At 43.4% G+C, this 16671-nt stretch overlaps 1 long non-coding RNA gene across 1 annotated transcript; it reads right to left on the bottom strand.

The window, feature by feature from the left end:
- Positions 1–5569: 5569 nt before the first annotated feature.
- Positions 5570–16141, bottom strand: LOC140466742 (uncharacterized). Its single transcript, XR_011955274.1, has 3 exons — positions 15929–16141; positions 6910–7062; positions 5570–6800 (listed from the first exon to the last, which is right to left on the bottom strand). It is a non-coding gene; the product is annotated as an uncharacterized lncRNA (long non-coding RNA).
- Between the last annotated feature and the right edge of the window lie 530 nt (positions 16142–16671).

Genomic DNA, 16671 nt, shown 5'->3' with positions numbered 1-16671 from the left:
ACTATCACTGTATTCGAACAGATGAAAGGCTTAACAGACAATCAATGTATAATTTCAGTTACATCACATTCTGTGTGTTAGGATTGAGCCCTCCACTACCACCTGATGAAGGAGCGCCGCTCCGAAAGCTAGTGTGCTTCCAATTAAACCTGTTGGACTATAACCTGGTGTTGTGTGATTTTTAACTTTGTACACCCCAGTCCAACACCAGCATCTCCAAATCATTCCCTGTTATCAGTCTTTTGAATGGACTTCTCAAATGTTAAAGTTGATCTCTCTATCTCAGCAGCATCTCTGCTGCTGTAACACTGTATTCTGCATTCTGTTCTGCTATTCTGATGCACTTCACGTGATCTACCTGTACAGCACATAATACAACACTTTTTACTGTATCTCGGTACACTTGACAATAATAAATCAAATCAAACCAAAGTTTGTTTTTTGACTCGGCATTCTTCATTTTGACCCTGTTTGTCATTTTAATTCACATTTCACTTCTTCTATTCATTCTTACTTGTCTTTCATTCGACTGTGTGGCCAAAGAGATTGTGCTCCACCCAACAAGCTAAAAGCTGTTCCATTCACAACAGGAATTCCTTCAAATTGTGTCCTAGACCTGATCCATCTTCACCTACAATGGCCTTCCCTCCATCAGAAGGTCATAAGTGGGATATTCACTGAGGATTGCCTAATATTCAGTTCCATTCACAACTCCTCAGAAACTGAAGCACTTTAAATGCAAATACAACAAAACTCAGACAACATTCACACTTGGACTGATATGTGGCAAGTAACCTTCTTACCACATAACTACCAGGCAATGACCATGTGCAACAAGTGAGAGACTACAGGGTGTTGGTGAGACCACATCTGGAGTACACAGTACTGGTCACTGTACTTGCAGAAGGATGTTAATGATTTGGAAGCTGTTCAGAAGAGGTTTACTAAACTAGCACCTGCAATGAATGGATTGTCTTAGATTAGATTACTTACAGTGTGGAAACAAGCCCTTCGGCCCAACAAGTCCACACCACCCCACCGCAGCGCAACCCACCCATACCCCTACATCTACACCTTACCTAACACTACGGGCAATTTAGCACGGCCAAATCTTTGGGTTGTGGGAGGAAACCGGAGCACCCAGAGGAAACCCATGCAGACACGGGGAGAATGTGCAAACTCCACACAGTCAGTCGCCTGAGGCGGGAATTGAACCCGGGGGTCTCTGGCGCTGTGAGGCAGCAGTGCTAACCACTGTGCCACCGTGAGGAAAGGATAGACAAGCTAGGTCTCCACCCTTGGGAGTGTGAAAGATCGGATGCGATTTGTTTGTGTTGGGCTGAAGGGCCTGTTTCCACATTGTAAGTAATCTAATCTAATCTAATCTAATCTAATCTAATCTAATCTACGATCCTGAGGGGATTTGACCAGGTGGATGCAGATTCCTTTTGTGGGAGAATCTAGAACTAGGGGCTGTTGTTGAGAAATGAGGCATTGTCCATTTAAAAGAGAGATGAAGAAATGTTTTTGTTTGAAGGCAATGAGTATTTTGAATTCTCTTCCTCAAAAGGCAGTGGATGCAATATTTTCAAATATTTTTAATGCAGCAGAAGGTAGATTCTCAATAACCAAGGGAATGAAAGGTTAGTGGGGATACGCAGGAATGTAGAATTGAGGTTAAAATTGGATAACTGCGATCTTATTGAATGGCAAAGCAGGATCGAGGGGCCGAATGGCCTCATTTTGTTCCATGTTTGCATGTTCATACTAAGCATCTCCCCTTTATATCCACTGAAATCACCACAAATGAATCGCCCACTATCAACATCATGAGTGTTATCATTGACCAAAGATTATATTCTGTACAGGACATTGATTAGGCCACTGTTGGAATATTGTGTGCAATTCTCATCTCCTTCCTATTGGAAAGACGTTGTGGAACTTGAAAGGGTTCAGAAAAGATTTATAAGGATGTTGCCAGGGTTGGAGGATCTGAGCTACAGGGAGAGTCTGAACAGGCTGGGGCTGTTTTCCCTGGAGCGCCGGAGGCTGAGGGGTGATCTTATAGAGGTTTACAAAATTATGAGGGGCATAGATAGGATAAATAGACAAAGTCTTTTTCCTGGGGTGGGGGAGTCCAGAACTAGAGGACATAGGTTTAGGGTGAGAGGGGAAAGATATAAAAGAGACCTCAGGGGCAACTTTTTCACACAGAGGGTGTTACGTGAATGAAATGAGCTGCCATAGGAAGTGGTGGAGGCTGGTTCAATTGCAACATTTAAGAGGCATTTGGATGGGTATATGAATAGGAAGGGTTTGGAGGGATATGGACTGGCTGCTGGCAGGAAGGACTAGATTGGGTTAGGATATCTGGTTGGCATGGACGGGTTGGTCTGTTTCCATGCTGTACATCTCTATGACTCTATGACTCTATTAGAGTGGTGCTGGAAAAGCACAGCAGGTCAGGCAGCAAGTGAGATGCAGGAAAATCAATGTTTCGGGCAGGAGCCCTTCATCAAGAATCAAAGATTATCTTCGCCAACCATATAAATGCTAGAGAAACCAAATCAGATGATGTGTGAAGCAGACATCTGGAAAAGCACAGACCAATCCCAGGAGAAGATCAGCCTCATGACAGGAGATCAGCAGATTCCATCCAGTGCTTAGAAAGAAAACACCAGAAGAAGAAGGTAGTAATTAAGTACAGCAAGTAGGACAGCCAAAATTTGAGCTCTGTACTCTATTTTGATTACCCTACAGCACCCCACATCCTGCCACCTTGTCATGTTTGTATGGTTTATTTTCTGCTATTAACACCTAACACTCATATCTACACTTCCCCTATACCCTTTTTCTACTATCATTAACACTCCCTTTATTCTTTGTTCCAGTGGAAGGAATCAAACTAGTTAAAGCCAAGACAACACTGGTCAGGGAAACAGCTAATCATGGAAAAACAGGTCAAAAAAAAAGATTTGATTACTGAACCAATTATAAAGTAATTAATCAGAGGTCAAATTTTAAAAGATTCCATTAATTATCTTTGACTCATGGTGGAATCTAAGTAGAAGACAGAATGTGCTGAGATTAGTTATATTGGCTTATAAAAATTGTTTCATGTGGTCAATCAGAGATGGTGGCCAGTGTGCCATACATGGCACGCTCAAATGTGACTGAGGAAGTGAGCATGCAGTTTTCACCAGTGGTGCAATCACTGACAGCAAACGAAAGCATCTAACTTAGTCAACAAGATGAAGTAAAAAGTCTACACAATGCATTGCGGATTTACTGGCAGATTGAGAATAAAGATCCGCTAACACAGATTGAAGATGGGGTACATATGACTCAACGGAAACCACCACTGAGCAAGATTAGATTAGATTACTTACAGTGTGGAAACAGGCCCTTCGGCCCAACAAGTCCACACCGACCCGCTGAAGTGCAACCCACCCATACCCCTACATTTACCCCTTACCTAACACTACGGACAATTTAGCATGGCCAATTCACCTGACCTGCACATCTTTGGACTGTGGGAGAAAACCAGAGCACCCGGAGGAAACCCACGCAGACACGGGGAGAATGTGCAAACTCCACACAGTCTGAGGCGGGAATTGAACCTGAGTCTCTGGCACTGTGAGGCAGCAGTGCTAACCACTGTGCCACCGTGCCGCCCACTAAGATCCAAATATTCAGGTGCAGACAAGAGGAAGCAACACAAGAAAACTACAAAGAAGAAATTGCCTGGTTAAGAGGTCCAGAATACTGCAAAAAAATGGAAGTTTCAACACAGCAGTTGCCCTCCACAAAAGAAAACCCATAAGATTAGGTCCTCCAGCTCTTACAACAGATCAACTGCCTGTTGCAGCAGGAAAGGTAAGCTCAGCAAAGGACGTCCAAGAGATAACAGATCATCTAGTTTAGAGGGACTTTCAGACCTCGCTCAGGTACAGAATTAAAGTCAACAGCCTTCAACCCACAGCCCTACCAATCTTCCAGACCTGGAGACAATACATTCTAGGGAAATAGAGGAATCTCCACACTGCGTCAATTGGTGAAATCAAAGCCCTCGGGGGAGATGGATTGGTGGCAAAAATAATTATATTTACAAATGTATACATATTCATAATGAAGAAAACTCCTTCATGAGCACACACCAGGTCGCGATTTCTGTAACAATATCAATCAGATTAATGTAACTTGTACATTGTTGCTATATTACAATAAGCTGCATCTTCTTTAACACAAGTGCCCATTTCAATAGACTGGCAAGTGGTTTTCTTCTACCATGCTAGATGAAGTTAGGATCTGTAGATCCCTCCTAGGCAAGAGAATGGTGGCAGAAAATCGAGCAGGTAGCTCATGCAACATGTTAACATATGAGGGTTTATCTTGCAACATAAACAATTAGAGACGGGCAAGAATTGTCACTGACACCCACGTCCCATATCAGAAAAAAGAAAAATTAGATAGGATGAGATGAAGAAAGATGCAAGATGGCTTATGCAATACATAAATGAGCATCAACCTATTGGGTCAAATGGTCAGTTTCTCTGCTTTAATTTCTACGTGATGTCAACGTAATTGCAAGTAATGTGCCTTTACAGAATAAGACTCATGACTGTACTATAGGCAAATTTGACCTTCAATTTCTGGGCCAGGAAGTCCACAGATGGTGGATGACAGGAAGTGAAAAATCAATCTGATGTAGAGTACACATTTGTGAAATCTCAAGGGCTGAGCAACTTAAGAACATATGCTGTGATTGTTGCTATAGTGCTTTTCACAAGGGTCTACAATCCAAAAAGACATCATTCTGTGAAGACTTTGAGGATATGTCCATCAATAATGTTCTAAATAGGAAACTACATCAGCAGGACTTGAAATTTAAGGCAACTGATTGGATCCAGATTTTATCCATTTTCACATTTCTTTTGTGGAAGACATGAAATCCTCATTTAATTCCTTACCCTATTTCTGGCTCACATGAAATTTCTGGCTCAGTCCTGTAGTTGTTTGATAGCACAGAACTTGGATATTGTTAAAAAAGCATTTTGCCCAAACTTGTCATCCTGTCCTCATCAGGACAGTTTGCAAGAAATCTCAATATAAAGTGAAAACAATATTTATACTGCATGAGAGGGTAATGCTGATGGGTTGGCAACTGGACAGAATGGCAGAGGCACTGACCTGGAGAATGCACCAGTTAATTGATGACTGGCAGTGTACTGCCAAGTTTTGTTTAAAATTGTTCCAAGCAGATTGACTCTGATTCATCACCATGCTCTTCTTATGAATTCACTGATAAGTGCAAGCTGAAAAACTTTGACAAAGTGTGCCTCTTGTTTCAGCAATACTCAGAGTACTGTAAAGACCTTATCATTTTACGTTCTGGACATTTGATTGTGGGCTGAAATGGGGAACAGAATGCTTTAAAAACCAAGGTTTGTGAAAAGGATTACCGTACATTCTAAAAGCAAGTTATCTGACAGTCAATGTAAGCACTGTTTACGCTATTACTCCTTCAAGCAGTCATGGAAGGAGAACCCTGAGCTGGAGCCAAGGGAACTGCACAAAGGAAGATTCAACCAGCAACAAGCAGCTGATTGGTCTGTGGAATGGTGACTAGTTATTGATGACAAAGGCCTTCTGCTTGACAACAATTAGGTGATTGGCTCCGAAGTAGCTGAACAGCTTGTGGGTGTGAATGTTCAGACAGAAGCCATTGGACCTCCAGAAAAGAAGGTGCTGTGCTTCTCCCTGCAGTTAAAAACCACCTAAGGCCTAAAGAAAGCCGATTTATTTTCCTCCATCAGTTGCTGTAAGCTGTGGCTTTTAACCAAGCAACTGAAAGTGCCTGGAGAGAGAACATTAGAGGAGCAATAAGTCCTAACAAGTCAAAAAGTTCATCTCAGCAACTCCTGTGAACAGGGTCTGTTGAACTGCCTCTGCCCGTACCACCCATGTTTTTGTGTCTGTGGATATAGGCAGAAACATGTCAGGGTGTTAGAGTTTTAATTAGTAGAGTTATATATCTATGGTTCATAATTGTTTACCAGTAGCTACAATTTATTTGTTCTTTTACAAATAGTAACTTTTTATTTAGCACAGAAACCTGGCCAGTGCTTTCGATCAACCTGGGTCTCAAGGACAGGTAAATTGAGGAATTGTGTGTAATTTTGTAAAATGTTTAACTTTTGTGATGACTTCGAAACTAGGGGAGCTTGATTTCCAGCGTGTTATCCCAGTGAGATATAACAGTACTCCCAGGTTTTTCACTGTTTTTAAACAAAATTCTGTACATTCAGTGAGCCCCTACACTGTTAGCACTGGCACCACTAGGGGATTGTAGAGGACACAGAAAAAGGTACATGCTCATAGGAAAACATAACACGGACAGTTTAGATTCAACTGTTTTGAACCGAATGTAGCAACCATGTGGAACAAACTCTTTAAGGTGAATGTAGGGGTAGATTTTGTGCACAGAGTGAAGATGATTTAGACAGTTACTTCAGGAAGTGAGCAGTTGAGAGGTGTTCATTTTCACAGATCACAATTTTCTGTTTAAATTTCACGCTTGTGCATTTCAACAGTTACTTCAAAAGCTTCGGAAAAGAATCTCCAGAACTTGGCGCTGTTCATTGTTTTAGGTGCTGTACTGAAAGCCTCTTTGTTCGAACCTTGATACTTCTGTGTAATCAGACCATTTTTAAATAATTGGAAACAAAGAACTGTGGACACTGGAAATCTGAAACAAAAAAAAGGAAATTGCTGGAGGGATTCAGCAGGTCTGGTAGCATCTGTGGAGAGAAAGTAGAGTTAACCTTTTGGGTCTATCGGCCTTCCTTCATTTTTAAATAAACCTACTTATTTAGATTTAACTTCAGACACTGAGGACTTGCCAGGTACCTGTAGTTTGTCAATGCATCATTTTATATCAAATGGATAATTTTGATTGTGCATCTTACAATTCTATTCAAATTATGCTGAAGATTGGTTCATAGTTGATGCAGGAGTGCTTCTCAGAAATGTTCTTTTTTGCTGTGAAAAGACCAAGGATACCTGAGAGAAAGCAAAACAACAGTGCAATGAATGAATCATAAGCAGCATTTATTTAGTTTGTAAAATTAATACTTTTACCTGTCCTCTTGATATTGCCTATATTTCTAATTAATGAAAGGTGGTGATAAGGTTCATAATAGAAATGGTAGGACTGAAAAAGAAAGCAGCCTCAGCTATTTGTTGTATCCTGTAACTGTAATGCATTTGTCTATAAAATCTTTCCTATGGGCTCTTGGTTATTATGATGGTTATGATGATATGTGACCTGTTACCCAAAAAATGTTTAATCAACACATTCCTGTGAGAACTGTCTCATCCCAATTAACCATCCTATTTAGTGGAAATTACGGTCAACTGCTCTGATTGGATACCTCTCTAATGCAGCTATCTGCTCAGTTTACCGGCTGTGATAAAATGATTCTGCGTTATGCCCAATTTTACAACTTGTCTCCTTCATTTTTAAAGACCGAATGAGATGGGCAAATGCTAAAGAAGGATATTTCTCAGAGAAAAAAGCATCGAACTTAGAAACCAAACAGGCTAGAAGGGGATAGGCTTCATACAGTGTGAGTTATTATTGAAAACACAATAGGGAGCCGACAGCTAATTGGGATAATTAGCTCCAGCTTTCACACTGCATGGGAAACATCATATGCTATTGTCAAAGACTAACTATATATTAGATATTGATAACAGGAAAGCAGCCTTTTACTTGCAGATATCCTCAGATGGTGTGGAATATATTATCAGCTCTGAATTTACGTGGTTGAATCCCCCATAACCTGACCATTACTATTGACCAAACCTATCTTAATCTTCCAGGTACATGTTGTGGCTGTAAGTTAATCAGAGGCTAGGATTCCTGCAGCCCATAACTCACCTCCTGACTCCCCACCACCTACAAGGCATAAATCAGGAGTGTGTTGGAATACTCTCCATTTGCCTGGATGAGTGCAGCTCCAATACTGGAGAAGCTTGACGCTATCCAAGACAAAGCAGCTGGCTTATCTGGCACCATATCCACTCCCTTCATCAACATCTCTCAATAGCAGCAGTGTGTGCCATTTACGAAATGCAAAGCAGAAATTCACTAAGGAGCCTTAGACACCACCTTCCAAACCGAAAACCACTACCATCGAGAAGGATAGGGACAGCAGTTACATGGAGAATATTATCTCCTGCAAATTCCTCTCTCTGAGGGACTCACCATCCTGATTTGGAAATACATCACCATTCCTTTAGTGCCACCGGATTGAAATCTTGGAATTCCCTTCCCTTTAACATTGTGGATCTACGTATAGCACATGGATGGCAGCAGTTTAAAAAGGCAGCACCCCACTCACTACCTTCTTAAGGGCAACAGGCAATAAATGCTGGCCATTAGGTCTTTTTTTGTAACTGCATCCTTTTCTGAGTAGGTATTTAAAACTTCTGTACAATTTATCAACCAATGTTTGTGCATTTCAGCTGCTGGAACCAAATCTAAAGAGCTGAACAAATTCCTTTCTTTTCGATCCTAAGGTTACTGTCAGACAGTGTTGAATTTTTAAACAGATGTGAATTTTCCCAAATCAATATATATTTGAACATGCATTAAAACTACAATGAGCATACCAGACAAATCTCTCTGAGTTATTCAAGATTTAGGAGTTTGTCTGTTGAAAAATTTACACAAGTATAAAACTATTGAGAAAACCAGTCCCAATTTCTGTTTCCATGTTGTATGACTCTATAACTCACACGAACAAATAGAACAATGTACAGAATGAGGGGAGATGGATTTGAAAACAATTACAGTACTCAGCTGAAGAAATAATATGCTCTAATGCTGATTTAGAGTTTCCGGGAAGATTGCAACTGAGATGGTTATGTTGTTCTCTTGAATATAATTGTACAGAGCAGATATCCATATCATACTAGATCTCAGTTTGCAGTCAACTTCCTTTCAGGGCTGAATAGTTTTACAGGCATGTCACTTCCAAAGAGAGAGATGTTATAATCCACGACAAGTAGCAAAACATCAAGCTTAAAATCACGGCTTCTCATGAAGGGGGATTTCCACGTATGAATACTGGCTGTTGGTCTACTATGGGGACCAAAAGAATTTTGATAGTCTGTTATCAGAGTTCCTCTATTATATTTTGATATCAATGAGAAGTTGGGTTTCTATCATTCTCTTTCAATATCAGGTTTTGCAAGATGAGATTTTGTGCTGATGATATTTATAGTTGAAAAAAATCCATCACCAGAGATATTGGAGGTCTTATTGTGAGGTTTGGATTCCAGGCGAGAGACTTTCATGTCTACATCACTGCCTTTTCAGGTGCAGTTTCAGCCATGTCAATTTCATCCCTTTGTAAATTCCTGTTAAATAAATTACTTTCCAATCCGATGGCTAATCGTAAAATGCACCAGTTCATTTTATTGACTGTTTCTCCTCAAACCAAAGACCGAGGCTTTTAATTTGGTCAATTAGTTTTACAGATTATTAATCCACATTTTGTATCATCCTGATATAGCCAATACGTTTGCATTCCCAGACCAGTATATAATTCCAAAGGACTGGTTCCGAGTTTGCTTTGATTTGAAAGATGAAGAGCTGGGGAGAATTCTTTCAGATATACTGGCCAATATTCATCTCTGAAGTCATTCAGTCACTGGAGGTTCCACCTGCCAATCTCCCTTCCCACCTATCCGCTCCACCCTCCTCTCTGACCTATCACCTCCATCCCCACCCCCATTCATCCATTGTACTCTTTGCTGCCTTCCCCTACCCTCCTCCCTGACCTATCACCTCCACCCTCACCCCCATTCACTCATTGTACTCTTTGCTACTTTCCCCCACCCTCCTCTCTGAGCTATCACCTCCATCCCCACCCCCATTCACCAATTGTACTCTCTGCTACCTTCCCCCCAGCACACCCTCCCCCCATTTTATCTCCCCACTCTGGAGGCTTCCTGCCTCTATTCCTGATGTAGGGCTTTTGCCCAAAATGTTGATTTTCCTGTACCTTGGATGCTGCCTGACCTGCTGTGCTTTCCCAGCACCACTCTGATCTAAACACTGGAGGTTTCATAGTTGAGTCAAGAGATCATATCAACACTTCTTCCTGGAAAGAAGACATGAACCATTCCCATTGACCACCACCCTCCTCTGCCTGCTATGCTTATCCTCAACCCTGTACAATTTCTCTTTTACTTTTAACTTCAGGTCAGAGGGGTGGCCATGGGTATGCACATATGCCCCCTGTTATGACTGTCTCTTTGATGGGTACATGGAACATTCCATGTTCCAGTCCTATTCCAGCCTTCACCCTAACTCTTTCTCAGGTATAGCAATGATATCATTGGTGCTGCTTCTAACTCTTGTCTGGAATTGGAAATGTTTATCATTTTCACCTCCAATTTCCACCCCACTCTCACCTTCACCTGGTCTCTCTCTGACTCCTCCCTTCCTTTCCTCGACATCTCTGTTTCTATTTCTGGGGGTAGACTGGCCATCAATGTCCACTGCAAACTCCCTGATTCTCACATTTACTTTGACTACACATCCTCACATCCTGAAGAAGGGTTCTAACCCGAAATGTCGATTTTCCTGCTCCTCGGATCCTGCCTGACCTGCTGTGCTTTTCCAGCAACACACTCTCAACTCTGATCTCCAGCAACTGCAGTCCTCACTGTCTCCTACACATCCTCACACCCTACTTCATGGAAAGATTCTATTCCATTCTCCCAGTTCCTCCGTCTGCGTCACATCTGGTCTGCTGCTGCCAACTTTGAAAAGGGAGTCTCTGAAAAGTCCACTTTCTTCCTCAGCCGAGAATTCCCCAGCACTATGGTCTCTCTTCCATCCCACAACAGTGCTAGGGTCTCTCTGGCTCTCACCTACCATTCTATCAGCATCCACATCCAGAGGATCATAGCCACTGCTTCCATTACCTCTAGCAGGATACCACCACCAGACAAATATTCTCCTCCCATTCCTTGTCAGCTGTCTGCAGGAACCATTCCTTCTTGGATACTCTGGTCCAATCCTCCTTCACTCCCAACATCCCTCCCCATTACCCCCTGGCACCCTTCTCTGAAATTGCAGGAGTTGTAACATCTGTCTGTTTATTTCCTTCCTCCAAAGCTCCAAACACATCTTCCAGATGAACCAGTGCTTGATCCAACACTTTACTCAATCTAGTCTACTCACAGTGTCATGATTTGGAGATGCCAGTGTTGGATTAGAATCAGTCTAAACATTATGGCATAGACTGAGAACACAGAGGGCTAACACCTTCAACATATTGTTTTGCTAACTCCATTTGTTACAGTTAACCTGAGAATGCAACTTTTTAAAAAAGGTTTTGTGATTTACACATGAAAGAAGTGAAACCATCATGGTATTTGAACAGATGAAAGACTCAACAGACAATCAAGGTATTTTTCAATGTATAATTTCAGTTACATCACACTGTAAACTTTTGCTATAAATTCTGTGTCTTACAATTGTGTCCTCCACAACCACCTGATGAAGGAGCAGCGCTCCGAAAGCTAGTGCTTCCAATTAAACCTGTTGGACTATAACCTGGTGTTGTGTGATTTTTAACTACTCACAATGTGGTCTCTACACTGGGAAACAAAGCATTGACTGAGTGACTAGTTTGCAGAACACGAACATTCTGTCCCCAAAAGACCCTGAGCTTCCAGTTGCCTGCCACTTCAACACCCCACCCAGTTCCCTGGCCAACATCTCTGTCTCAGGCTTGCTGCAGTGTCCCAGTGAAGCTCAGCATAAGCTGGGAGAACAGCACCTCATTTTCCACTTGGGAACTCAACAGCCTTCTGGACTCAATGTCAAGTTCAACAATTTTACCATGTGCTTACCCCAATCCCCACACACCAGGCCTTGTTATGGTCTGCTATAACCTATTGTTAGCCACTAACAGTCTCCATTAACAGCTATTCACCCTCCTAGCCAGAATGATATTCACTCCTTTGCCTGTCCAATTGTTTTTCTCTCTCTTGGGCTTTATCTCTTTTTAATACTTACTCCTTACTCCCTCCCCCACCCTATCTTCTGCATCAAAACCAACCTTTTCCTAGCTACCATCAGTTTCTGAAGAAGGGTAACTGGACTCAAAATGTTAACTCTGATTTCTCTCCATAGCTGCTGCCAGACCTTCTGAGTTTTTTCAGCGATTTCTGTTTTTGTTGTTGTTGCCAACATTTCACGGTCTCTAGAAGTTAAAAGTTAAACAAAATGTACAACTGCCAGAGTCCCAGAGGACTCTCATTCGAGAGATAAGACTGGTTGTGGTTCATCCTAAAGGTCACCATGTCTCAGGTGGGGGGAGAGGTTGAGAATGTGGGACCTGAGTGGTAACTTTAGGCAATGTGGGAATTGAACCCAAGCTGTTGGCATCACTCTGCATTGTAAACCAGGCACAAACCTCCCAAACACTACTGTAAACAAACAGCAGGAAAAATAATTGGAGCACTAACCATTTTTTAAAAAAATGTTCTGCACACAACTTAGTTAGTTTTTAAAATGTTGGAGATAGGGAAATAGGGCTGTTTGACCAAAAATCATCCAACTATTCATCAAAGCAACTGAATACTTTCAAATTGGCTCTGAAGCATCATAAAATCTCTACAGTACAGAAAGAGGCCATTTGGTCCATTGAGTCCACACTGACTCTCTGAAGAGCATCCCAATCACACCCCATCCCTATCCCCGTAACCCCACATTTCCCATGGCTAGCCCACCCAGCCGGCACACCCCTGGACACTGCAGATAATTTAGCATGGCCTTCAAGACAGTGAGGTCAGCAGGTGCTGGAGATCAGAGTTGAGAGGGTGTTGTTGGGAAAGCACAACAGCTCAGGCAGCATCCGAGGAGCAGGAAAAATCGACATTTCGGGCCGGAGCCCGTCATCAGAAATGAGGCTGGGAGCCTCGGAGATGAAGAGAAAAATGGGAGGAAGGTGGAGCTGGGGAGTAGGTACCCTTCCACTGACACTCTTATTCATTTGGCTGAACTGGTCCGCACCCTCAACAATTTCTCCTTTTATTCCTCCCCATTCCCCCAGACGAAAGGGGTAGCCACTGATACCTGTATGGGCCCCAGCTATGCCTGTCTCTTTGTCGGCTACGTAGAACAGTCCATCTTCCATAGTTACACCGGCACCACTTCCCACTTCTTCCTCCGCTACATTGATGACTGCATCAGTGCCACCTCGTGCTCCCATGAGGAGGTCAAACAGTTCACCAACTTCACCAACACATTCCACCCCGACCTTAAATTCACCTGGACATCTCTGACACCTCCCGCCCACTTCCTAGACCTCTCCATCTCCATCCATGAGGACCGACTCAACACTGACATTTTTTTACAAACCTACCAACTCCCACAGCTACCTGGATTACACCTCCTGCAAAAATGCTATTCCGTATTCACAGCTCTTCTGCCGCATCTGCTCCCAGGAGGACCAGTTCCACCACAAAACACTTCAGATGGCCTCCTTCTTTAAAGACTGAAATTTCCCTTCCCGCATAGTTGAAGATGCCCTCCAACGTATCTCATCCACGTCCTGCACCTCTGCCCCCGAACCCCACCCCTCCAACCGTAACAAGGACAGAACCCCCGGTCCTCACCTTCCACTCCACCAACCTCCACATAAACTGCATCGTTCGCCAACATTTCTGCCACCTACAAACGGGCTCCACCACCAGGGATATATTTCCCTCCCCACCCCTATTCCACAAAGACCATTCGCTCTGTGACTATCTGGTCAGGTCCAGGCCCCCTCACAGGCCACTCTACCCTCCAGGCACCTTTCCCTGCCATCGCATGCAAAACCTGCGTTCACACCTCCCCCCCCCGCCTCACTTCCGTCCAAGGCCCCAAAGGAGCCTTCCACATCCATCAAAGTTTAATCTGCACTTCCACATATGTCATTTATTTTATCCATTGCTCCTAATACAGTCTCCTTTACATTGGGGAGACTTGGATGCCTTCTTGCAGAGCGCTTTACAGAACATCTCCGGGACACCCGCACCAATCAACCCCATCACCCTGTGGCTGAACATTTCAACTCCCCCTCCCATTCTGCCAAGAACATGAAGGTCCTGGACCTCCTCCTCTGCCACTCCCTCACCACCAGTCACCTGGAGGAAGGGCACCTTATCTTCTGCCTCGGAACACTCCAACCCCAGGGCATCAATGTGAACTTCACCAGTTTCCTCATTTTCCCTCCCCCATCTTATTCCAGTTCCAACCTTCTAGCTCAGCACCATCCTCATGACCTGCCCCACCTGTCAACCTTTCTTCCCACCTACCCGCTCCACACTTCTCTCCGACCTATCACCTTTACCCCCCCCCCCCCCCCCCCCCCACCTCCATCCACCTGTTGCACTCTCAGCTACCTTCTTCCCTCATTCCTGATGAAGGGCTCTGGCCAAAAACGTTGATTTTCCTGCTCCTCGGATGCTGCTTGACCTGCTGTGCTTTTCCAGCAACACACTCTCAACTTCGAACTAACCTGCACATCATTAGACTGTGGGAGGAACCCCACGCAGACATAGGGAGAACATGCACACTCCACACAGACAGCCCCTCAAGCTGAAATCAAACCTGGGTCCCTGGTGCTGTGAGGTACCAGTGCTAACCACTGAGCCAGTGGACCGCCTGAACTCATCACAAGGATGGAAATGTTGGACAGGGGAATGGAAGCTAAATGATTGGAAATGGGAGATCACATAAGCCTATGGCCAACCAGACATCAAAATTATTTCACAATCTGCGACAGACACCATCTTAAAAATCTGTTTTTGGAGCAAATGCTTCACAGTGATACATTATGTTCTTAGATAGGGAAGGAATTTTGAGTCTTCCGGTTTATATCACATTCTATGTGGTGGGATTGACCTGTTTTCTGGTTGTAGAGTGTGCCTCAATACTATATAGTCTGTCTGCATAGGTTCAGTCAAAATGGGCAAAAGAAAATCTGCTAGTGCAGCATTTCCCACCCACTATTACCTGAAGCTTTCCAGTTAATAATTTGGTATCACAATTCCTTCCCCATGCTGTGTGGATATTATTTCCCAAACAAGCACCTGATTGAAAACAGACTGACAAACTATATATTATATAATAACAAGTTTCTAATTGATGTTAAAAATAATCCAATGCCTCCTTGCATGTATCTGAAACTTATAAGCAGAGCAGCTTGGTGCTGATGTGATATTAGGTTCTAGCTGCAGGGCTTCATGCAGTGTTCGAGGCAGTACGTTTACACTTGCTGTGTTAAGACAGCTTTGCTTTCTAGTGAGGTCTCTTCCTGGTATGTATGAGAAAACAAAGAATCTAAGCTCGCATTGAAGCCTTCTGTGTTGCAGTTTATTCATAGAGTCACAGAGATATAAAGCATGGAAATTCACCATTCAATCCAACTCGTCCATGCCAACCAGATATCCTAAATTAATCTAGTCCCATTTGCCATCTAGTCCCAGATGCCTTTTAAGTATTATAATTGTTTTAGCCTCTATCCCCCTCCTTTCCTTTTTTTTAGTTCACTCACAGGATGTGGTTTGGCCAGTTTTTTGTTGCCCATCCCTAATTGCCCAGAGGGCAATTAGAAGTCAACCACATTCAGATTCAAGATAGCGGTGGTCTGACAGGCTTGCCTTGCTGAGTCTGCTTTTGCCCTCAACATTTTATCTATTCTGGAAAAAATCAATAATTTTAAGTGATTAGAATTGCTATATATCCTTTTTAGTGAACTGGGAGGATGACTAAAGGCAAAGGGCCACATGGATCAGAACAAGCAAGTGATGGACGCACCCGCGGCCACAGCGTTGAAAGCCCCGTTGGATTTACCTGCTCAGCAAAGCCTGGCTTCGGAGTTTGTTAAATTCCAAGAAAGTTAAACTCCAAGAAAAGATCGAAGAATTCCGGGCCAGGCTGGAACCAATCTCGGCCACGCTGTAGAAGCATGAGAAGGAGATGCAGCGTCTTGGTCAGTACGTGGAGGAGATCGAGCGGTGGACCCCACAGCATCGGAGACCGCGGCCGAATCCTTGGTGGAACAGATCCATGCTCTGGAAAAGCAGGTACAGGCCTTAGTGGAGCAGGTTGACGACCTGGAAAATCGAGGTCGGAGAAAGAATGTTCGTATTATTGGGCTGCGGGAGTGAGAAGAAGGGGATCAGCCAGCTTTCCCGAGCAACGGCTGCCGCAGTTTCTGGGATGTGACGTTGAGGCGGGATGGTGCGGATCGATCAGGTTCTTCGGGTTACGGTGCACAGGCCCAGGTCGGACCAACACCCCCGCCCAGTCCTAGTACACCTCCAGTTCTATAGAGACAAATATAAGATGTTGGAAGCTTTCAGAATGCTGGGAGGGATCCACAGGCCCTGATTTACAAGGGGTCAAAGATTATGGTTTCTCAGGACTTTTCTGCGGTTGTGATCCATACGAGGAAGACCTTTGATGACATAAAGAAGAAGCTGAGGGATCTGGATATCCAGTACTCTGTAAGGTAGTGTTCTGTTTCAGCCACGGAGTATCTATACATGTCTTTGACTCATCAGAGAAAGCAAAGAACCTTTTGGACTCTTTAA

The sequence above is a fragment of the Chiloscyllium punctatum genome, chromosome 44 (assembly GCF_047496795.1).
Source record: "Chiloscyllium punctatum isolate Juve2018m chromosome 44, sChiPun1.3, whole genome shotgun sequence".
NCBI lineage: Eukaryota > Metazoa > Chordata > Chondrichthyes > Orectolobiformes > Hemiscylliidae > Chiloscyllium > Chiloscyllium punctatum.
This window is presented reverse-complemented; position numbering and strand designations above follow the sequence as displayed.